Below are 24,378 nucleotides of genomic sequence, written 5' to 3'. Positions count from 1 at the left end.
ATTTACTTACATTGAACCTATAACAACTTTAAAGCTAAAGTTCTTCTCATTACTTGATATAAATTATCCTGTTAACTAGCACTGGTACTGATTTACAAATAATCAAAGTTTCCATGTAAATAATTATCATGAAATTTCCACATATTCTTTTTTATTTTTTAAAAATATGTTTTTATTGATTTCAGAGAGGAAGGGAGAGGGAGAGAGAGCGATAGAAACATCAATAATTAGAGAAAATCACTGATTGGTTGCCTCCTGCAAGCCTCCCACTGAGGATCAAGTCCACAATCCAGGCATGTGCCCTGACCTGGAATTGAACAGTGACCTCCTGGTTCATAGGTTGATGCTCAACCACTGAGCAACACCAACTGGGCTATATATTCTTTTTTTAGAAATAAGTGAAATATAACTCAATTATATAATAATGCAGTAAAAGTTTTATTATTCTCATTTATGAGAACATTAAATATAGATTAACTAACATGTTCAGGCTGATAGCCAAGGAGTAATAAAAATTAATCTAAAATTATCCAAGGCTAGTGCATTGTCCATTCCACTACACCCTATTACCCTCTCACGAGCTTTAACAATAGCACTATTTATAAGAACTAAAACTCTCCATATAGCAATCTTTAGAGTAATGAATAAGTAAAAACACATACTCTTTATTTCTTGTGTGTGTGTTTTTCATCCAACTGTGTAAACATTATAAAAACAAGTGAACAAAAAGGTTGTGGTCTGTTTAGTACTTTTTGAAAAAAGAAGTTTTTCTTAAAATATTTAACAAGGAAATTGCCTTTAATTCAAGTTGGCAGGTAAGGGTCTAGAATTATGAAAGCAGTATTTTATACTAAGATGAGAGAGTAAACAAACTAGAACTGTACGCTTAAACAAAAACACATGAATTATGGTTTCAAAATTTATTATCATGAACCTAAAAGCCATTTTAAAAATTGAAAGTAATACAGTTCTCACCAGCTTTTTAGTTTCTTTCCAGCAGTGAATTGGACAAATCCATTAACGCCAACAGCATATTTCAGCAGAGAGGGTTCATGTCAATCCTGCTGAGCAGACTGTGCCTGATGCCCAAGAAGCAACAAGAAGGCCCTTGAACTGGGATATGGGAAGAAACTTAACACGTGGTAATGTATACATCACCTGGCAGCTCTGGAAAATCCTTACTTTCTTATATCCTCAGAGACATGTATGTAGCAACATCTGCGATTAATGATTTCTGTCAGTTGCTGTGATCTATCATGGGGTGATATCACCAGGGCTGTTTCACAGAGATCCACATTTTCTCTGAATTCCCTTGGAGCTCTGCAGAGCCTTCTGGTGTATCTTGGGGAAAACAAGATGCAAATCTCTCATCTGCAACTACTGCTTACTTCCCATGAGTGGGGAGACCCTGGTCTGGTCTAGCTATGTCAGGGTGATGATTGTGGCTAGACAAATGATGCTCGTTTTGTAATATGACCAGCTATGGCAACTCAACCCCTCACCTTCCCTGAGGAGGACATCTCTATGGTCACTGAAGGCTCGCCATTTTACCTTGTCATATTTTACTGCAAGCTCCGGCCCCCAGCCCTCAGGAGCCTCATTTGGCCCTGTTTCTCTAGGTACGCACTCTGCAACCTGAGAAGGTTTTAGTCTATAAAATATTCATTAGGTCATGGAACAAAATGTTTCCTTAGTGTTTTATTGTCTGTTTTAAAGACAATCAAGAAAAAAAGCATTCTTCTCCCCCTGGGAAATTTAAACAACTTTTCTCTAAAGATGTGAGGCTTGCAGAAACTGCAGTGATTTTTCCCCCAAATTTATTGTTATTATTAAAAAATGAAAAAAGAACTGAACTTGAAGATTTGTCATTGAGTTCAGACAACTCCGCCGATTAGGCTAGTAAAGCTCTCTCTGAGTTTGGGTTTCTTTACAGAAGTAACAGAATATTTATCTCTGAAAGGCATTGTAATAAAATTATAAAATGTATGTGAAAATTCCTGGCCCAATTCCTGGTATAATATTTATTAGTTTTCTAAAGGTTTGTTAAATCTTAAGGAAATCATTCAATTAGTCTGATACTTTGCTTTTTCTTAGCTGGATACATAATTCTTTTGACAAACAGTTGTTTTTCAAAGCTCAAACCATCCTTTAGGAGTTCATTAAATGAATAAAAATAATTAACCAGGGGCACAAAATATATGATGGTGACAGAAGGCGGTAAGATCTCGGAGGAGTAAATTAAATGTGTGCTACTAACTACACTTTACATAATGCAGCATCATTAAAGAGTAACCCAGGAGTATTATTAATGCACAGATCTGTTCTAACACCAGGGCCATATGCCCAAAATGACTTGCTTTACATTCCTTGTTTCTAATTTCATATGAGAATTAAATGCTAAGTATCTGTAGCAATTGAAGGGCCTAACTGAAGAGTGATGCTTGTAGGTCACAGAAATCTGAAATTGGATTTTTTTTTAAAAATAAACATGCTTCGCTCTTGCTCCCTCCCACACCCCATTTTTTCCTTACTGGTAACATTGTAATCATCAGTTCCTGGTGTATATACGGGGCAATAAGAGGCCCCACATTTGATTATAAATTGGCTCTATGTTTCAGCTACAGAAATAGAATGTTCTTGAGGACAAGGAATGCCTCCTTTAGCTTCCTTCTAAGTCAGTGGTCAGCAAACTCATTAGTCAACAGAGCCAAATATCAACAGTACAATGTTTGAAATTTCTTTTGAGAGCCAAATTTTTTAAACTTAAACTTCTTCTAATGACTCTTCTTCAAAATAGACTCGCCCAGGCCATGGTATTTTGTGGAAGAGCCACACTCAAGGGGCCAAAGAGCCGCATGTGGCTTGCAAGCCGTAGTTTGCCGACCACTGTTCTAAGTCATAGGGTCCCCTGCAATTTTGGCACTAGAGAGAACTGGTGGAAACATTTTGGTTTGTTCACCTGAATTAATAGAATTCCTATTGCAACAGAACAATGATAACTTAGAAGGAATGGTACCATAACGTTTGCATTACTACTCCAAAAGTAAGACCTACTTACAGGTTTCCTTCTGAGTGAAATATAAAGCATCCCCCAAAAATAAGGCCCCCCTAAGCTAAACACGAGAGATTTGGTCCACTGATTCTGAAAGAAATGGAGTCACAAGAAATTCACCAGGAAATTCAGGAATTGGATTGTTATGATGATGTTCCAGAAGATGATGATATGATTGTCATTGAATAAATAAGTAAATTCTTGATACTGTAGGATTCACAGTTTGTCTGGTTTGTGTTGACAACTACCATACTACCGTACCATATACAGGTAATAAATTTCCTTTATTTTCACTTAACAATAAATGTGTACCGTATTCTTCTTCATGGAAAAATAAGACATCCCCTGAAAATAAGACCTAGCGCATCTTTGGGAGCAAAAATTAATATAAGACACTGTCTTATTTTCAGGGAAACAGGGTAGGTATATAGATATATTTATTTGTTCTATAATGCAATAAAGTTAATTTTGAGAAACTAATAGCAAATTTACCTTTCACAGAAGAATATGAGTGAAAGTTATTTTGGGGATCAAGTCAGTTTTCAAGAAAATCTGAAAACCATACCTCTTGAGAGTGAGCCATTTAATGTGAGAGCATTTAATGTCAGAACAACGCTTAGATTCTTGGTGTGCACATTTAAACAACAAAAGAATACTTGGGAGCTTTTTATGGCACTGACTATGCACATTTTTAAACACATATATGGATGAGATTAGGAGGCATTTTTTCATTGTTTTTATAAATTGTCTTCAGGGATAACTATTATCTCTCTACATAAATAAGCAACAAAACCATTGAAAATATTCAAGTCTTCTAGGACATATATCAAATTGAATGCATGCTAGGATTTAAATTTTAAGGAGTCCAAACATTCACAACTTTTGATATTGGCAAAGGTGACCAAGAGATGAAAATGCTAAAGAAACCGAGAATAGGATTAGCTCTGAGAGACTCTTGCAGTACAGACCTTGCTGTGTCTTTACTAGGGTCTTTCCAGCTATGAGGCTGAAAAATCCATTAGAACTTCAGGTTTCATTCACATTTGAAAGCAAGAATTTGCTTATCTCCCTAAAGTGTGTTGTTATCTTTTTTGCCATATGTTTTCCATCAACATAGCACTTACTTAAGTAGTGCAAAGACTTTACAATATGCTGATAATTGACTGACAGCTACTCATAATATATGGTAACATAACCTTGGCAGTGACTTGCTGTAAATAATGATATTCCTTCTTTTATTCTTAATTCATTTTATAACACAGCTCTATTTTGTCTACTTTCTTCCCATTCATTTTAACTCATGGTATTAAATGTAATTTAATTCAGTTATTTGTTCTCTGTAGTTTCCTCACTACCTTATGCCTTTTTCTTAAATTTCAGTGCATTTTTTTTCTATCACACACTGGCAAAACATCCGTAGGGAAGAATAAAATCATAATTCTCTTATATTCAAGAAAAATTAGGTGATGAATATGATTTACTGAAACTTACAATAGGTTTGGATATCATTTATATTACTTCTGGGTACATAATACTTTTAGCATTATTGTATTCACTATTACAAGCTTTATCATGAGAATTTGGAAAGTTTTTCTGTTGCAATGTAAGGTTTTGATAGTTAAATTGATGAAATGTGTTCTACACCTGTTCAAATATCTAAAAGAGGAATAGAACTCATGGGAAACTCCCTAAAAAAAACCATGAGTCTTATTTCCGCTGATACCATGATTTTCAAGACATTCACTTTTTCCTCCTCATTTCCTACATAGTCTCATGTTTCAGAGATCTGTTACAATTGGCAGTCTCATTTTTCATCTGTTCATAAATAAAATAGAGTCTTTTATAGCAAAACGTGGTCACATGTAACTAGAAAATTTGAAACAGAGAGACAAAAATCAGTATTTCATGATATCAAAGAAGATAATTTTATTTTAATTATATATATTATAGAATTAAAACCCAACTCAGAATTAAATATATATTAAAATGATATTTATATACTTATAATTTTTAATAGTAATCCTCTATAAAATGCCTCTCTAGACAATATAAATTATTGGGGGCCATTAACATCTACTGAAACATTTATATCAATCATTCAATTTCCCAGAATCTGGAAATGAGCCTTATTACATCAATAATTTGGAGGGTTGGAAGTATAATTACTACTATACCATGGTATTTTGTTTTACTTTCAAATTTCACTTTTTATCTTTGTTCATCCATTTTTTATGTTGTTTGAGTTATAGATGCATAATCCTCTTTTGAAATAAAAAGGATTAGAAAAAAGTGAATGCATGCACTATCAAGCACCAGCTGAGGATGAGCTCATTGTTTAGAATAGAAGATGTCAGCTATCATCTAGACTAGGATCTCAAATTGACCACATTTCTTACTGCAAATTTTTCCTTTCTTTTCTTTTCTTTTAATATATTTTATTGATTTTTTACAGAGAGGAAGGGAGAGAGATAGAGAGCTAGAAACATCGATGAGAGAGAAACACAGACCAGCTGCCTCTTACACACCCCCTGTCGGGGATGTGCCCCCAACCAATGTACATGCCTTTGACCGGAATCGAACCTGGGACCTTTCAGTCCTCAGACCGACGCTCTATCATTGAGCCAAACTGGTTTCGGAAAATTTTTCTTTTCTCCTCTGAAAAGTATGGAAGGATTTAGTCCATTGGTTGGTCAACATTTTAGAATTTGTAGGTAACATCCATTCTTAGTCTCAGATTCTTGTGGGTTTTTTTTTTTTAACCTTTATATACGTAGTACACCATTCTTAGCTGACAGCTGTATAAAAACAAGCATCGAGCCTACTTTGGCCAGAAAGCAGTGTGCTGTGAAATGCTGAGGATAGGGCCAAGGTACTTTGGAGGCTGCTTATTTCTCACTCAGGGCTGCTTCGCACTGGCATGACGTTAACTCACAAGGAGCCAGGTTCCCTGAAACCCTCCTCTCTCTGCTGATGCTCTAATGGCAGCCTCATCTACAATTTCCTGCAGTTTCTTTCTGAAACACACTCTGAACCGGATTCACTAAACTGTGGTCCTGAAAGGTGCTGAGCTTTGGAGCTGGACAAGCCTGATACAGACCCTGGTGGTGTGACATTCTGGCAGTGTGTCCCTGTTTAAGTTAAAGGGTGAGGTGTTCAATTTCCTCCCTGGCAAAATGGGAACGCTGAAGCCAGTGTTGTGTAGATGAAACAAATAAGATAACGTCTTGTAAAAGTCAGTGCTGCACGGCCCAGGCAATTCCTTTCTCTCAGCACCTGGCAAGCTCAGAATCCTTTCTTTCCACAAGACTCTCTATCTGTAAACATTTATCAAGGCTATTTAACAGCTATTTGTTAGGGCACCGAATCAAAATGCCAGAGCATGGCACTAAAGAAATCTCTCTGTAAAAAGGTGTTCTGGAAGCTCACACTCACCTACCCTGAAACCTCTTCTCCCCCAAGCTAACCCTGGAAGATGCTTGGTTTGATTATGTAAATTTAATGAGATCATGTCAAAATCAAACTCAACATTTTATGTAAAGAGCTGATCGTTTATGCCTTTAACAGAAAATAATTTTGTATCATTATATTTGTGTAAGAGTAACCAAAGTTGTATTTGACTTTGATATTGAATCTTTGATATCGTTTTTGAACCTTCTTAGATTGTTCTCTTGAAGCATGGACATCAAACGTTACAGGGAATAGCATCCACTGTGCAAACCATTAGATCTAAAAAAGAACTAATTCTCTTTTGAATTTCATTTCCCTATTGTTATAAAACACGTTATTTCCACTGCTGATTATTTGTTCCTAAGCCTACAAAGTAAGCTAAAATTCCTGGCAGGGAGTCTACAATAGCGTTAATAATAAATGTTAACGATATTAGAAAATATCAGATGCTTCCTTAAGACTCAGTATTCAAGACACAGCATGCTGTACAGGGCTCTCCTGTTCGGTGCTATCCCTGTGTGCAAAATTCCTCATCACACCTGTTTGTTCTGTGACTACACAGTCCATTAGCCAACATTTCTTTCATGGAGCCCTCAGCATTGTGCTCAGCCAGGACTCTTTAACCCTGACTTTGCAACTGGACTTCCTATAGCAAAGATTTTCAACTTATGTGAGCCAGTGTGCCACAAGATTTTTAAGGAGTTTGGGGATGGGCCAGAAGGGGTTCTTCTCTCTGGGTGGGAACTCCATAAGCCCATGAGATACCAATGTGGCCAGCCTGAGTGGCTATAGCTGAGACCTGGGAGGAGGGTAATGACACATAGCAGGGACCATGGATGGGCAGAGTAGCCCCTGCAAGATTGTGGTGATGAGGGACACAAAGTGTGGCAAGATGATGCTGTTGCAGGTGTTTGCAAGGACATCTACTGGGGGGAGGGGATTCTTGTCCCTACTGGTTTGAAGACTACGCTGTAAGTAAGCTTTGAGATAGACAAGTATGCACTGAGTTCAACATGTGGGACACTTTGGGTTCTTCCTACTATGATAACGTCTGGTCCCTGGCATTTCTCTGATTCAGATTCTGGGCTCATCTGCTTTGACATTAGCCAACCAGAAATGCTGGACAGCATCCTTAGAAAGTGGCAAAGGGAGACTCAGGAGTTTTGCCCCAATGCCAAGGTTGTGCTGGTTGGCTGTAAACTGGATATGCAGATGACCTGGCCACACTGAGGGAGCTGTCCAAGCAGAGGATTATCCTGTTACACATGAGCAGGGCACTGTGCTGGCCAGGTGGGGGCTGTGTGCTGCATGGAGTGTTCCTCTCAGTCCTCTGAGCGCTGCTTTAGGGATGGCTTCTGTGTGCCTAAGTGACCTCCCTTGGCCATGGCCATAGGCAGCCGAATCAAACAGGCTCATTCCAGGGCCTGCAGTGATCTGGTAGGAGTAGGCAAGATGGTCTGACTGGGGAAGATGCAGAAGGATGAAACCAAGAGTTGCAACCTCATGTGAGAAGATAGGGAGGGGCAGAGTGGCAGGGAGGTGGTGAATGGCACAATTGTTCCCCTGCCTGTATCCTGGCTTCTTGACCTCCTGACCTGCAGGGCATGCTGAACGAGCAATTGTCCTAGGAAGGGACCTGGAGGCAGAGGGTGCCAGGATTCCTACATCCTTCTCCCCCTTCTCTCCACAGGAAGTTGAGGGAGCTAGCAGGCAGGCATCTGGGCCAGAAGCTGGGATGAGGCAGCAGGGTTGGGGAAGCTGGCATCAAGCAGCGACCTTAGTTGAGTCTCAGCATATGAATGATGCCTTCCCTCCCTGCCCCCAGTCCCCATATCCTGCTCTTGGCTTTCTTCCCTAAGAAGTGTACCTGCCTTAACCTTACCTTTACATTTCCTCTTACTTCTACAGCTGTTCTCACATATCCTAACCTCCAGGCAACATGCACTAAATTAAAAAGCAAGTTTAAGAAGTACCTCCTCCCCATATGTGCACCAGTGCTTGCTCTTCCCTGTCTTCCCCCAACAGTCCCTAAATAAAACCCATATCCATGGGGGAAAATAATAATTTTTAAAACTTTTGATACCTGACCATTTAGTCAGAGGCATTGACTATTCAGTCGGGAGCACTGGCATCAGCCAACACAATAGATATTTAGTGTGAATGAATTACAATTATACCTATTTTTAAACATGTTTTTATTGATTTTTTATTTTTAAAAATATTTTATTGATTTTTTTTTATTTTATTTTTTTTTACAGAGAAGGGAGAGGGATAGAGGGTTAGAAACATCAATGAGAGAAACATCGACCAGCTGCCTCCTGCACACCTTCTACTGGGGATGTGCCCATAACCGAAGTACATGTCCTTAACCAGAATCGAATCTGGGACCTCTCAGTCCATAGGCTGACGTTCTATCCACCGAGCCAAACCAGTCAGGGCTTTATTGATTTTTAGAGAGAGAGGAAGAGAGAAGGATAGAGCGAAGCATCAATGAGAGAGAAACATCATTGATCAGTTGCCTCCTGCATGCTCCCTACTGGGAATCTAATTCGCAACCTAAGCACGTGCCCTGATCAGGAATCAAACTGTGACCTCCTGGTTCATGGGTCAATGCTCAACCATTAAGCTACACTGGCTGTGATATAACTACTTTTTTTTTTTTTTTTGGTCAGGTTGTCAAAATAAACATATCTTTCCATGTGCTGCAGAATCTTAGTAATTAGTTTGTGTCTGCCATGAGATGAAAAAGGTTGAAAATCACTGTCTTGTGAGAATCTTTTGATATTAAATTGATGACAGAGCCCTCTGCCAGATAAGATTTGAGATACAACTTTGACATAGGCATTTAAAAACATAATTTGCAGGTGATTATGATTTTTATCTAGAATTGAAAACTTCTGAGCTTGACCTCATAAGAATACAGGCAATGAACAGTGATCCCTTAGAGATGGAGAACTAACTAAAAAGGAATAGATGTAATTATATTTCCTTTCAGAACTGATATCTTTCCCTAGGCTGGTTTCTGGTCTTTTTAAAAATGTGGGCTAGAGAGTTTTAGTTTGTTTGACTTTATTTCATTTTTAGATTATTGGTTTTATTTATTTTGTTGCATTTTAATACCTAAATATAATAATTATTTCCCAATTTATATTACAAATTTTAGTGCCTTAAGTTCCTCTTCTACGAGAGTGTGACAGGATAGTAAGAAGCTAGGAAAATTCCTGGGCATGTGGAATGGGGAAAGAGATAAGAAAATTAAACAAGGCCTAACAGTTTGGGCAGCTTGCAGCCAGCTTGCAGCAAGACCTTATCTTCCCCAACTTGAGAGCAAATAGTTAATACCTCTCCTCCCTAACCAGAAAATACATTGCTTAAATCTTCCTAGAACTGATAAGACAGGAAAAAAGGAAAATTGAGCAAAAAGAAGAGTGGAGTTTTACCTCACCCATTGAACAAATAAGTCAGCCTTCTTAGGACTTGTCAAACAAGATGAGCAGGTATATGTACAAACATCCCAAGAAAAGCCACAACAAAGTAAAAGGCAGACTTTGAAACCAAATGTGTACCCAAGGTATCAGGCAGAGAAACCTTGAACTCTATAGGAAGGAGGGTATAAAACCTCTTGAACCACCATGGGACAGGTGCTCAGATTAGCTGTGTGGCCCAGTTGTCCTTCATGCCAACTATGTTTTCAATTAATTTGCCTGCCTTACTTTCTTAATAAATCTGCTTGCTTTGCTATAAGGCTACTGTCTGGTGTCACTTGCTTGAAATCTTTCTTATGACAAGCACAGAGGAGTGGGCAGCCATCTCCCTCTGACCCAGGGTACTGATAACATCATTTCTGGTGCCTATAACAAGAGGAAGAATTAATACATAATATTAAAGCTGTTAACATTTTTAAAGAATTTTTGTGAGTTTATTTGAGCCAAAACTGTCAACAATTGCTGGGAAGCAGAATGTCAAAAGATTGGGATAATGCTCCAGACTCAGAGAATGGCCAATCTTCACCTTGTTTTACACATTACAATCAGAGGAGGAGATCTAAATGGGTTCCATGGAATCCCTTGGTGATAGATGAGGAAGGCAGGAGAAAGCAAAAAGGGGCTGTGGGGGGAACCTCTGGGATTGGATAAAAAGTAAAATAATACAATAGATACATACTTCTTTTACTTAAGTGGTGAAGGATAGTTAACAGTCAACAATTAACATGATAACAACAACAGTGAAGGAATTTATGGTCTCTGTCCTGGTGTCCAGGCACATTTGGTTGTGCCCTAATGGACCTGTAAAAAGGGAAGTTACAAGTTACCCTGACATTTCACAAGGATATTATCTTAGATGCAAAAAGACAATAGGCCTGGTTAAAGTAAAGACTGATCTTTGTCAGGGAAGATACTGGTCTAGGACATGACTATCCACTCTAAACTGCTTTTAAAGTTTTAATTTTATACCATCCTTTGTGGTTACTTTAGGTCTTTGAGTTTGCAAAACTGCCATTCAGGCCTTCCCTGAGCTAGTCAGGTTAGCATGTGGCCTTTTTTTCATCCACACTTCCCCCTTTTGGTCATAAATCAACATTTATTTATAATTTTTTCCCTCAAAAGTCCAATGAAACCTATAAGCATCTAGCAGTTAACTACCATAAGAAAAATAACGTATTAGTTTGTTGTAGTACTTCCCATATATTTCCACTTTTTTTCCTGTATTTGGAATTGAGTCCAATATCTCCTCTCTGCTACAAAACCCTACTGTAGTAGACCCCTTGAATAAACTCTCTCTTGCTGTTCAATGAATGTTTTTATCAATGAAAATAAACAGGTTCAGTACCTGAAGAAATTTTCTGCCAAAGGAGGCCTTCATGGTCCTGGGTCACTACATGGGTGCAGCCCTAACTTGTGCAAAGGTAGCTTCTCCACCAGCTTTCCCTGCACTCCCCTGAACAGTCCAGGAAAACACACAGCCTTCCATGTAATTCCTCTGAAATTGCTGGTGGGGTGAGGGTGAGGCTAGAGCATGTGCTTGGTTGCCCACAGCCAAGGAGCAGTGATGCACAGCAGGCATATGCAGTGTTTTGCCGCTTTGCTCAACTCTAAGTCTGGCTTCTGGAAAAGTGCACAGCTCTTGTGACCCAGGGCTGGCATGGAGATCCTGAGGGAGCAGTGAGCAGCAGGGACGGAAGTGTGGGTCCTCTGGAGTCATCTGAATGATCTTCAGCCCACTCCTCACGATGATGAAAAATGTTGTTTTCCTCCATAGAAGGAAAGGTGATTGTCTTGGGCTTCTCAGACCAGGAGAGAGGCCACAGGGCTTGGGGAGAGAGTAGTGGTGTGCCCACATCCCTGGACTGAGCTGGGAGGTCTATAGGGGCACCTGTGTGGGAAATGTGGAGAAAGGGCAGTTCAATCTTTTGCTGGGGAGTCATCATCTGAATGAAAGACTCAAGAAGAATAGCTTGGGGAGAGAGGCTGGATGTTGTCTGCATCCCCTGCAGGCCTGGTGTCTCTTTAGAGCCAGGGATCAGACTGCCCTTTGTTAGTCTTCTCAAAGTAGCTTTCAGTTAGACAGTTTTAAGTGAATGGAAAAATAAATCCTACAACAGCAAGAACAATAATAATACAATTCCATCAAGAAAAACAATAGCTGTAACTCATAGGTCAGTTTAGACATATCATTAATGTGGCCTAGCTGAAATCAGAATTTAGTAAGAAATTATAATTTAGCTAAGTACATACAATAGCATTCTTTCATATTTTCCCAACAACTTAATATTAGAATAATGTTGGGGGGAACTCAGGCAATAAGAGAAAAACCTTGTGTAATATGTCAACTTTATTGTCTGGAAAAGCTTTTAATAAAATTCAAGTCATATACATGCACTCAAACACTGCCTCAGACACACACATTGAGTCACAAGGGACTAGAAAATATTTCATTTTTTGTTGTCTCAGACGAAGTGTCACTTGAGAGGGAAAACATTAGTATTCCATTAAATTCGTGGATAGGAAATTACTATTTACAACAGTATTCTCTGCTTAATAGAAATAAAATATGAAATATCTAGAAATAACCTAGAAATATGTAGGAGTGTTTGAAATAACATAACTCTCCTAAGGACCACTTGAAAAGAAAAAATTGAAAAAGAATGTTTCACTGTGATCCCAATAGCGTCACTTCTCACAGTGTGATTTCTTACCCCACCAATCTTCAACTGCCTTAAACTCAAAGAGTATCAAACAGATTTTTATTTAAATTACATTATATAAAATAACCATCAGGAATAACACAGTTGTAATATTAAAACAATTTAGGAGGAAAAAACTGCTAATAGAACTTCCCAGCTGAATAACAAAATATATTCTAGAGTTTCATTAATTAAAATAGGCTCTAACTTAAAGAAGAATCACAAATATTAAAAAGAATAAAAAATTACTCTAGTGGGTTTGACTATTGCCTGCTATTATGCCAGTTTTGTAATCCATTTATACTCTCTGTCTGCATCACTGTTCCATACCTTCTCTATTACCATTCAACAACTTATCCACTTGTCTCCAGATGAACTGATAACCTTCCTTCCTATTTCATTGAAAACAATTAGACAAAATCCAGCACTCGTTTTTAAAAAATATTTTTATTGATTTTAGAGAGGAAAGGAGAGGGAGAGAGAGAGACAGAAACATCAATGATGAAAGAATCATTGATTGTCTGCCTCCTGCACACTCACAATTGGGGATCGAGCTTGCAACCCAGGCATGTGCCCTGACCAGGAGTCAAACCGTGACCTCCTGGTTCATAGGTGGACACTCAACCACTGAGCCATGCCGGTTGGGAAAGTATCCAATAGCAATTATTTTATTAATTAGACTCAAGTTTCCAACAAATGTGGACCTTACCAATATGATGATGTTATCATGGACTGGGATTTGAACAAAGGAACAAATTTCAGTTAGTTAAGGATTCCAGTCTTCTGTAGTTTCATATTACAAGGAGGTATGGACAAAGGTTAACAATAGGCCTCATATTTAAGTAATGTCTAACCTCTCATCACCAGTAAAATCCCAGGCAAGATTAATAGGTTCCCAACCCCAACCAATAATTTCACCAGTCTAGTTTATGTTTATCTGTGAGACCATGGCCTTCAGAAAGCATGTATGCAAATGAGGTTCCCCATTTATGAATTCCTATAAATTAGGGGCCACTAGTTTCCCACAAGTTCATTCCTTGAGCTTCCACTGCCAGATCCCAGTCCATTGCTATTTCTACTTTCCATCTGGCAGGGCATAGCAAACAGCACTGCTCTTTCAAAGCGTGCATGCTCTCTCCCATGCTGGACTATGGATATGATGTCTAAGTATCCATTCAGGTGATTTGTTCTAGTTTTCTAAAACTATGTTACCTTTTTAAACCACTTTATATCTTTTAAAAAATATTTTTTATTGATTTCAGAGAGAAAAGGAGAGAGAGAGAGAGAGAGAGAGAGAGAGAGAGAGAGAGAGAGAGAGAGAGAGAGAGACATCAATGATGAGAGAGAATCATTGATTGGCTGCCTCCTGCACGCCCCTCACTGAGGACCAAACCCTCAACCTAGGCATGTATCCCCTGACTGGAATCTAACCTGGGACCCTTCAGTATGCAGGCTGATTCTCTATACACCAAATCAAACCAGCTAGGTCCCACTTGCTACCTTTTCTTTCTGAAATGTTATCCCTTGTATGCATCCAATAAAGGCCAATAAATTTTTGCCCTTCTATGTCTCTCTTCATTCAATATATAATACATTTAGCTTATATTTATGCTACTAATTGTGTAATGGTTTCACCCAAGGCTTCTGTAGAGGGCTTGGCCAATGTTAGTTTATCGACCAAACATGATGTTGTCATTGAGTGCTTGTTGTTGGAGTACAATTGGGATATGTATTTCAGATCTGAAATATTTAGTTTCCCAGAATTATGTAATTTAGACAGTAGTGAACCCAAATATACTTATGTTTGAGTAGGCAAAATATTTTTCCTTATATGAAATCACTATGCATTTTTGTTTTCAGTTGTTGGTATTAAAATACAGTGTCTCACTCCTCAACTGACATTTGTGTTACTTTGTCTTTATGCTTTCCTTTTATCCCCAATTCTGTCCAGACACAAAGACATGGTATACAGGCATTAAGATACATAGAGCTATGACAGTGGGGGCACTTTCCAGGAATCCATTGTATTCCAGTGTCTTTCTCAACTGATTATCATCCAGATGATCAGGTACACAATGACATGTGGTCTTTGTGTGCATTCAGGAGGCAATAGTTCCTGTATGGTACCTCCTAAGAAGGATCTGTTACAATAGGTAAATCTGTAAAATGATTAGTAAAACATCATTAGGATTATTCCAAATATTTATTTAATATGTATTATTAATACTATTGAGACATATAACATAGATATTCCAGATAGAATGCTTCTTAAATCATCCAGAGCCTATAAGACATCAGCCTTACAGAGAACAGAAGTCAAAGACAAGTGGCTTTATCCTTATACACATCTGCAGATACAGCTAAGAATTGATACTATTCTTCTTCTCTCAGACTCTCGCAAATGTTAGAATTTCCTTCTTGAAGTGTCCATTTATTGCTTTCTTTTCCACAAATAATCACTTTTCAGTCCTTACAATTGTCATTAAATTTACTCAGCTTCTTCCCTCCCCCAAGTTTAGGAATATCAAATGCAGTCGGAAGACCCCAGAAATATGAGTCTGAACACTGCTTCTCCTATCATTTATTTCCAGTCTAATTGATTAAATATAAGAGTACATATTATGAATGGACTAAGGATATTAATCTTTTCTTGATGCACCATTTCACATTCTCCCTATTTTGCCTGATATAAATATTTATTGTTCTACCTGAAAGGCATATCTTGTTTGATTAATTTTATCTCCCTTTGGGGTTGTAATTATTGTTATGGAAGGAATCATGTTTTATTTATCTTCATGAACCTGCATTCCACACTGTTCTAGTACAGACAGATGGTAGAATTAATGAATAAATGAAAGAATGAAGCTAGATAAACCAAACGTAAGTAGAAGATAAGAAATTCACATATAAATTGTGTGGAAATAGGAGTGACAGGAAATTGATAAGCTACCTGTAGGATTAATTGGAGGGGGGGAGGTGATAAGAAAATAAAGAATAAATGTTAGGGATTATTTTTCTGTGTTGAACACTTGCAAAAAACAACGTGTTTCTTCAGTTTGTTATATTCCATTCTAAATATTTATTTTTTCATTTAACAGGAGCCTACTGATTGCTCAGTAATGTATCTGTTTTCTAACCATCCAACGATAAGAAAAGTTTAAGTGTTAGGAGGCAATGGCTAAAAGACAAAAGGTACTGTTTTCTACCTTTAACTCAATCATTACCTCACTTTGTGATTTGTACACATTATTTAATTCCCTTTGCCTGAGACAGCTCAGGTGTAAAATTGGGTAAAAATCTATAACTGATGGTCCATGAGGGGTTTGATTAAAGACATCCAAGCAAATTAAATGAGATTAAATATAAAGTACCTTTGAAGATGGAAATTAACTCAGACTAAACATTTCATAAAGTTGTTGAAGTCTATCATTACCAGAATTTATTCTACCGTATTTTCTGGCGTATAAGACGACCCCCTAATTTTACAGTTAAAACATAGGTTTAGGCCTATATTCGCTGTATAAGACTACCCCCACTTCCGAGGCAACACCAGTTCTTTTTTTAATAGACTGCCTCTCTGACTCTGGTCAATCTGAGCAGGCTTTTTACTAGAACACAGTGTACACTGTAGTCTTATATGCCGGAAAATACGGTATTTCAATATTTCATATTTTGATAGGATAAAGCAAATTATAATAAACTAGAGGGCTGGTGCATGAAATTCATGCACTCTGTGGGGGAGTTTCTCAGTTCGGCCTGTACCCTCTTCATGCACCAGGCCTCTAGTTACCATTCCCTTGGGGAATGTCCAACTAATGGCTTAGGCCAGTGCTGGCTTCTGGCTGAGTGACGCTCCCACTGTGGGAGCGCACTGACCGCCAGGGGGTAGCTCCTGTGTTAAGTGTCTGCCACTGGTGGTCAGTGCACATCAGTTAAGTGTCCTTAGCATATCATTAGCATATTACACTTTGATTGAATGGACAACCAGGTGACCAGACACTTAGTTTATTAGCTTTTTATTATATAAGATAATTTGTTAAGTTGCTCTGTCTCCCTTTTTCTCTAGGAAGGCTCAGATATCATGGTTTTAAATATCATTGCAAATCCATTACACTTGCAAGCTTGGGTTTCCTATGGTTAGGATTTCTCTTCCTCCTCTTTCTCTTTCTACTCCCCCTCCTTCTTCTTCTCTTCCCCCTCTTCTAGCTCTTCCCCCTCTTCCTCCTCCTCCTCCTCCCTCTTATTCTACTGATTTTAGGATCATTGGGTCTTAATCTGGAATGGTTTAATGGGTTTAATAGGTAGTCCATTCTTTTCAAAAGTACAATCTGGCCACTGTCATTTTACTGATGTGGAAATTGGGGCACAAAGTGGGTGGACATTTTATAATATTATAGTGAATTAGTAGTTAGAAAATATAAATAATAAACAGCTCAAGTTGGTATTATTTTCAAATCTTAAAAAGATAATGATGGTTTAGATTTAGAAGAGGCAAAAGCTGTAAATGTTGAATATTTGTAGGAAGCATGTTGTCTCCATTATGACTGGCCTTTGAGGAATAACACAAGGACAAAATTAAAATGTTTTAAAAGCATAAATGGTATATAATGAGATAGAAGACAAAAATAGTTGATTTCATAATTTAAACAGTAGGGAATAATACAAAATCATATATATTTTATTTAAAAACTAAGAAAGGGTTTAATTTCAGCAATTAAGCATTTGGATAAACCTTTATACTTAGATATATCATTTGAGGTGGAAATGTGAATCTATTTTAGAAAGATGTAGTTATTAGCAATTTACAGTTCACTATATTCATCAAAGTGAATTAAAAAATGATTGTGTATTTAGAATTAAATTTTTTTTAGCATCTTAGTATTTGAAGTTTACCTGAACTATATCTGGTCTTTATGCAGGTCACATTGAAGGAAACAAAGCTATTAAAATAATGTTAGTTATAAATTAGGTTTTTGTTTTAATTTGCATCTATTATACAAAATGTCTGAATTTTTTTCTTCATTCCTAAGCCTCATGCATTTGTCTATTTCATGAGGCAGATGGATAGCCATCTGTAAAAATTTAACCCAAATATGAATTTCAATGAAATTTTCTGTCTAGACTGATATGAATGTAGTAAAACACTTATTATATGGTCCCAGGCTCTGTGAGAGGGTTATGTAAGCCTTTGGTCCTTTAATATACTCTAATGTGACTTGAGAAATCATAGATAGTAGTATGACTGACACCAGAAATCTGACTAAATTCTACTCTGAGGCGAGGAGCTAATGAGTTCAAATTTTATAAGACTAGAGGCCCAATGCATGACATTCATGAATGGGGGAGGGGGAGAAAGATCATTCAGCCTGACCTGCACACTCTTGCAGTTTAGGACCCCTCGGGGGCTGTCCCACTGTCTGCTTAAGCAGTGGGACATCCCCTGAAGGGTCCTTAGCACTGCCTCAGAAGCAGGAGAAGCTCCAGCCTCTGCCACTGTGCTTGCTAGCTGTGAGCCCTGCTTCTGGCTGTGTGGCACCCCGCTCCGGAGTGCACTGACCACCAGGGAGCAGCTCCTGTGTTGAGCATCTGCAACCTGGTGGTCAGTGCACATCATAACAACCGGTAGTTCTGCTGTTTGATCAATTTGTATATTAGGGTTTTATTATATAGGATGTAAAGCAAAAGAGTCCATTAAGGGAAATGTTTACTTAATTTTAAACTTCCTTATTTGTCTGACAGACATTTCACATATTTGGGTGTCATAAAAACTTCAGTTTAACTTTAATAGGAAATATTTTTTAAACTTAAATTTTTCTAATTCCTAAAGGCTATGATTCTCAGTAATCTACTAATTGTTTTGTACTAAATAACTTTTTGGGAGGAGTAAGCAATTAGATTCTGTCTTATGAGTTTATTCAGCAATTTATACAGTTGATCAACTTCCATCCTGAAGCCCCAGCTCTCAGTTTACATGAAAACATTCTGAAGTTTTCTTCCCCCTTCACCACTCTCTTCTCTTTTCTCAGATATTCCTTTTCCTACTACACTCTACTGGAGTTCGGCAAAGTCTTTTGAGCTCTCTCCTCTCAATGTTCGTGACTGTCAATACTATGGCTTTTCCAAGCAGAATGCACCAAATGTATATTTTAATCCAGACAACTTGTTGTCTTCTACTATGTTCTGTCTTCTACTTGACATCTCTATTCCATAGCCTATGCACCTTCTAAACATTTTATTTTTCTCCCCTCCTAAGGAAAGCCAAGTTCATATTGTTCTGAATGTGCCTTTAGGCACCTCTGTTAGGATTTTAGCAAAAGGCCGGTGCAGTATAGAGTGCCAATAGTCGAGCTCCAGAGGCAGCAATTATGAAGTCCTTTTCTTTATCAGGAAATTTGTATTATTTGATGAGCAGATAAATATTCTTTGTACCCTTTACTTGCACATATACAAAACAGTGAGGAAGATAATTCCTTTGTTGGGGAATGTTGCTTGCTATACCAGATCAAAACACACTACTCAGCGGATGGGGAGATGACAGGGTTTCATGAAGTGAGTAGATTTCTCCAACAAAGCTTACTTTACCCTTACCCATATGTCCCCTTTATATGAGAATCTTCTCCCCAAATGTATTCCTCTCCTGGTAAATGACACCATTAATTACCAAATGTTTTAGGCCATGCACCACCAGTCACTCTGTATTCCTCCTCTCCTTCACCTTCACATGAATTTTATCTATTTTGTCTAATCTGCCTCCAGATTATACCTAACCACTGTCATTCCTCTGTCCATTACCCATCATGATCTTTAACTACTTCAAAAACTTCCTAACTGGTCCTTTCTCTTCCTTCATCCTTTTCAATCTATTGTACTTCCCCATGCAGCAAACAGCAAAAGTGTCCCGCTTCAACCAGATCACTTCAGTTCTCTTTAAATCAGTGGCTTGACCCTAACCTGTTTGGCTTATTGAATAGAATGTTGGTCCTAGGACTAAAGGGTCCCTGGTCAAATGCATGTAAGTCGGTTGCAAGCTCGATCCCTGGCCCTGGTCAGGGCATGTGGGGGAGACAACCAATCAACATGTTTCTCTCACATTGATGTTTCTTTCTTTCTGTCTCTCCCCATCTCTTCCACTCTCTCTAGAAAAGTAAAATAAAATAAAAATAAATGGAGCCTGCCGGTGTGGCTCAGGTCAGGGTTCAATTTCCAGGAGGAGGCATGCAGGAGGCAGCCAATTAATTACTCTCTCATCGTTGATGTTTTGATCTCTCTCTCTTTGTCCCTCTCTGAAATCAATAAAAATATATTTTTTAAAAATCAATGGAAAAATATCCTCAGGTGAGGAGATAAATAAATAAATGAATAAATAAATAAATAAATAAATAAATAAATAAATAATCAATGACTTTCAGTGTGCTTAATATAGTACTCCTATTTCTTACCATGGTGTATTAGACTTCAATATGAACTGCAACTTTTTCTCTAACCTCATCTCATTACTCTCCTAGTGAAGTACTATGTGAAACAGCATTCTCCTTCTGGGTAAATATACAAGTTAATTGAAAACAAGGTCTCAAAGACATATTGACACACCTGTGCTTATAACAGCAAGAACAAATAATAGCCAAAAGATGGAAGCAACTCAGATGTCCATCAACAGATGAATAGTAAGCAAAATGCCATATGCACATTTTGAAATATTGCTCAACCTTAAACAGGAGTTCAGATACAGGCTACTATACAGTATGGATAAACCTCTATTGCATCATGCTGAGTAAGCCAGCCACAAAGGGCCAAGTGCTATTTGATTCCAGTTCTATGAAGAACCCAAAGAAAAAAACACATAGAGACAGAAAGCAGAATGGCGGTTTCCAGGGGCTGGCAGTGGGGAGAATGAGGCGTTGTTAATATGTATAAAGTTTGGATTTTGTAAGAGTTTTGAGTATTGTTTGCACAACAATGTGAATGTACATAGAACCACTGAACTCTAACCTTAAAAATTGTTAAGACACTCACGGTAGCAATATATTTACAGATACATCTCCTAGAGCAAAGGAAACTAAGGGGAAAATAAATAAATGGGACTACATCAAAATAAAAAGCTTCTGCACAGCATAAGAAACCATCATCAAATTGAAAAGGGAACCCATTGAATGGGAGAACATATTTGCCAATGATACATCTGATAAAGAGTTAATACCCAAAATATATAAAGTACTCATACAACTCAACAAAGGAAGACAAACAATCTATTTAAAAATGGGCAGAACCCCTGAATAGACGTTTCTCCAAAGAGGAGATACAAATGATCAAGAGAAATATGAAAAAAAATGTCACTAATCATTAGAGAAATGCAAATTAAAACCACAATGAGATATCGCCTCACACCTGTCAGAATGGCTACCATAAAAATTAAAAATAAATCAACAAACAAGTGCTGATGAGGATGTGGAGAAAAGGGAACCCTAGTTCACTACTTGTGGGAATGCAGATTGGTGCAGTCACTATGGAAAACTATATGGAGTTACCTCAAAAAATTAAAAATGGAACCTCCGTTTGATCCAGTGATCTTATTTCTGGAAATATATCCTTAAAACCTCAAAATACCAATCAGAAAGAACATATGCACCCCTATGTTCATACATCATTATTTACAATAGCTAAGCTTTGTAAACAGCCCAAGTGCCCATCAGTAGATTAATGAATAAAAAAACTGTGGGACATTTACATTATGGAATACTACGCAACTGTAAAAAAAAAAAAAAAAAAAAAAAAAAAAAAAAAAAAGGATATCTTACCCTTTGGAACAGCATGGATGAACCTGGAAAATATTATGCTAAATGAAATAAGCCAAACTAAGAAAGACAAATATCACATGATCTCACTTATTTGTGAAATAAATGAACAATATGAATTGAAGAACAAAATAAGACCTAAAACAGAGAGGCATGAAACAGACTGACATACCTCAGTGTGGGATTGGAGGGGATGAGAAGAGATAAACCAAAGAACTTATATACTTACTAGAAGCCCAGGGGGTCAGACATCCCTCTCACAATCCAGGACTGCTGGCTCCTAACTGCTCACCTGTCTGCCAGTCTGATTGCCCCCTAACTGATCCCCTGCCAACCTGATCACCCCCAACTGCCCTCCCCTGCTAGCCTAATTGCCCACGACTTCTCTCCCCTACCGCGACACACCTCCTGCGTCAGGATGGGACTGGCCTCCTCCACACCACACAAAGCCGTGGGACCTCCAGCCCTCACAATGCAGAGCAGCTGCCAGGCCCCACCACCACTGTGCATGCAGACATCTTGTGGCAGCCATCTTTGTGGTGGCCATCTTGTGGCAGCCATATTGTGATGATGTCACACACAAGGGCCCAAGGACCACCTAAGCTTTTATTAGTATAGATGTGCATGGTCATGGACATGGGCAATAGGGAAGTGAAGACCTCGGGGGTGGGAAGGACTAGACAGAGTGGAGGTAAGGAGGAAATGGAAGATGTCTATAATATTATCAAAAATAAAACATATATTTTAAAATTTTTAAAATTGTTAAGATAATAAATGTTATGTTTTGTATAAGTTGCCATCATTTCTTTAAAACTAAAAAACAGTAAAATCAAGCAATAGACTTGAAATAATTCTAGAAACTTTGTATATACCCATCAATATGCCAAATATATATGCTTTTTTTTCTAATGACATAATTTTTTCTACTGTGACTGACACTTAAATGTTTCATTTGAAAAATTTTTATTTCTTAGTGCTATAATTATACATCAATTAGGGAATCATTTCTTTTATAAATTTGTTTTTGCCATTTATGTCAAATAAACATACATATATTTGCAGATGCTATATAATTAACACAATATAACATGGTGGTTGCAACTGTACTGTTAAGACTGGTAAGAAGAAATATATAGACATACATTGTATAGTTTTGGATATTTTTTGTTTTCTGAGGTTTTTTTTGTTTTTTATTTTTATTTTTTTACAATATATAAAATATTACCAGATTGTAGATATAAAATAATTAGCCATTTACATGCAATGCGCATTAATATTTCAAGAAAATGATTTTAAATATAATACATATAGTTTTTATGATGTTTTGGGGAGACAAACATATACCAATGCAAATTTACTAATTTTGATTTCACAAAAATGGCTGTTCTATGCTCTTGTTCAGGCAACATTTTTTGTGCCATAGCTATATTACACTATTGTGTGGTGTTCATAGGTTACATCCATGATGTTCTCTGTTTTTCCTCCAGAATCAGAAATAGAGCCCTGGTCACTGTAGTCATTGGTTAGGTCATAGGCCTACATACTGCAGGGTAATGGGTTCGAGTCCCAGTCAAGGGCATATACCTAGGTTTCAGGCTTGATTCCTGGCCCTGGACGAGGGCAGGGGTGTGAGGCAACTAATCTGTCTTTCTCACATCAATGTTTCTCTCTATCTCTCCCCTCCCTTCCTTTCACTCTCTTTTAAAATCAATGGAAAAAATATCCTCCAGGAAGGATTAACAAAACAAAAAAAGAATCAGGAGTAGAAAGCAGAATCCAAGTTTTGAAATAAATTATTTAAACCTCAAAGGAATTATGCTGGGCAAATATTTAATCATGCATAGACTCCAAGAAGAGTTGAGTGCTGTGAAAGTTGTACTTTATTATTGAACAAAGCTTATTGAAAAAGAAATCGTTTCAGATAGTACAATTGCCTGGGGTATTTCAGAGGAAATGAATTTGTAGTCATTATAAAGCAATATTTGTCAGGAATTATCTGATAAGTATTATTCTTACTCCTCTTCTCTCTGAATTTTCTAAAGCATATTATTCTTTAGAAAGAGGGATATGTGTTTGCTAGCACAATGCAGCATATCATGAAGGAGGAAGAAAAGATATATGCTTTAAAATGTGTATAATTTTCTATAAACATTAGCACTTATTTAATAATTCATTTGTGGCCAAAGTATGATTATAATATCCAAAAAAGGCCTTATTCTATAATGCTTTTTCAAAATGCTTAGACTAAGTTGAATGCATTATATTTTATACCTAGTGAGAAAGGAACCCACACGACATTTAGACCATCAATAATCAAAATGACTGTAATTTGCAAAGCCAATTATGGTGAAATGTGTGTGGCTTTGGAACTTAATTATGGAGAAAAATCTTAGCTCCAAAATTATATAATTTGTCCTGTGAAGACTGTATTTCCGGCTAATTTTTGGAGAGCCAGAGCTCCCCTCTATGAAGAAGTGCAGAAAATGCTGGCAATTTATTTTTATGGAAAATGATCAATAATGCAACTATTTATATGTTTTTAAATATATTTTTATTTATTTCAGAGAGGAAGGGGGAGTGATAGAAAGATAGAAACATCCATGACAAAGAAACATCATCAATCGGTTGCTTCCTGCACACCCACTACTGGGGATGGAGCTGGAAACCTGGGCATGTTCCCTGACCAGGAATCAAACCATGACCTCCTAGTTCATAGTTGATGCTCAACCACTGAGCCACATCAGCCAGGCTATTATCTATTTGTAAGGATACCATGGTTGGACTCTAAAAATAAATAAAAAATAAATAAAAAAAAAAATAAAAGACACTGTGAAGGAGATGTTGTTAAGGTATGGAGGCATCACCACCTCCTAAGCATAGTTTTGTTCTTATGACAAATTTTT

The 24,378-nt window shown here is 37.5% G+C and overlaps 1 long non-coding RNA gene and 1 pseudogene across 1 annotated transcript; one reads left to right on the top strand and one right to left on the bottom strand.

Moving 5' to 3' along the window:
- Positions 1-545: 545 nt before the first annotated feature.
- LOC118711884 lies at positions 546-8,522 on the bottom strand. Its single transcript, XR_004985857.2, has 3 exons — positions 8,377-8,522; positions 1,850-1,853; positions 546-556 (listed from the first exon to the last, which is right to left on the bottom strand). It is a non-coding gene; the product is annotated as an uncharacterized LOC118711884 (long non-coding RNA).
- Positions 7,332-8,096, top strand: LOC118711872 (annotated as a pseudogene).
- Positions 8,523-24,378: the final 15,856 nt, after the last annotated feature.

Source organism: Pipistrellus kuhlii, unplaced genomic scaffold, assembly GCF_014108245.1.
Source record: "Pipistrellus kuhlii isolate mPipKuh1 unplaced genomic scaffold, mPipKuh1.p scaffold_m20_p_10, whole genome shotgun sequence".
NCBI classification, from domain to species: domain Eukaryota; kingdom Metazoa; phylum Chordata; class Mammalia; order Chiroptera; family Vespertilionidae; genus Pipistrellus; species Pipistrellus kuhlii.
The sequence above is the reverse complement of the archived record's forward strand: the minus strand, read 5'-3'. Positions and strand labels throughout refer to the sequence as shown.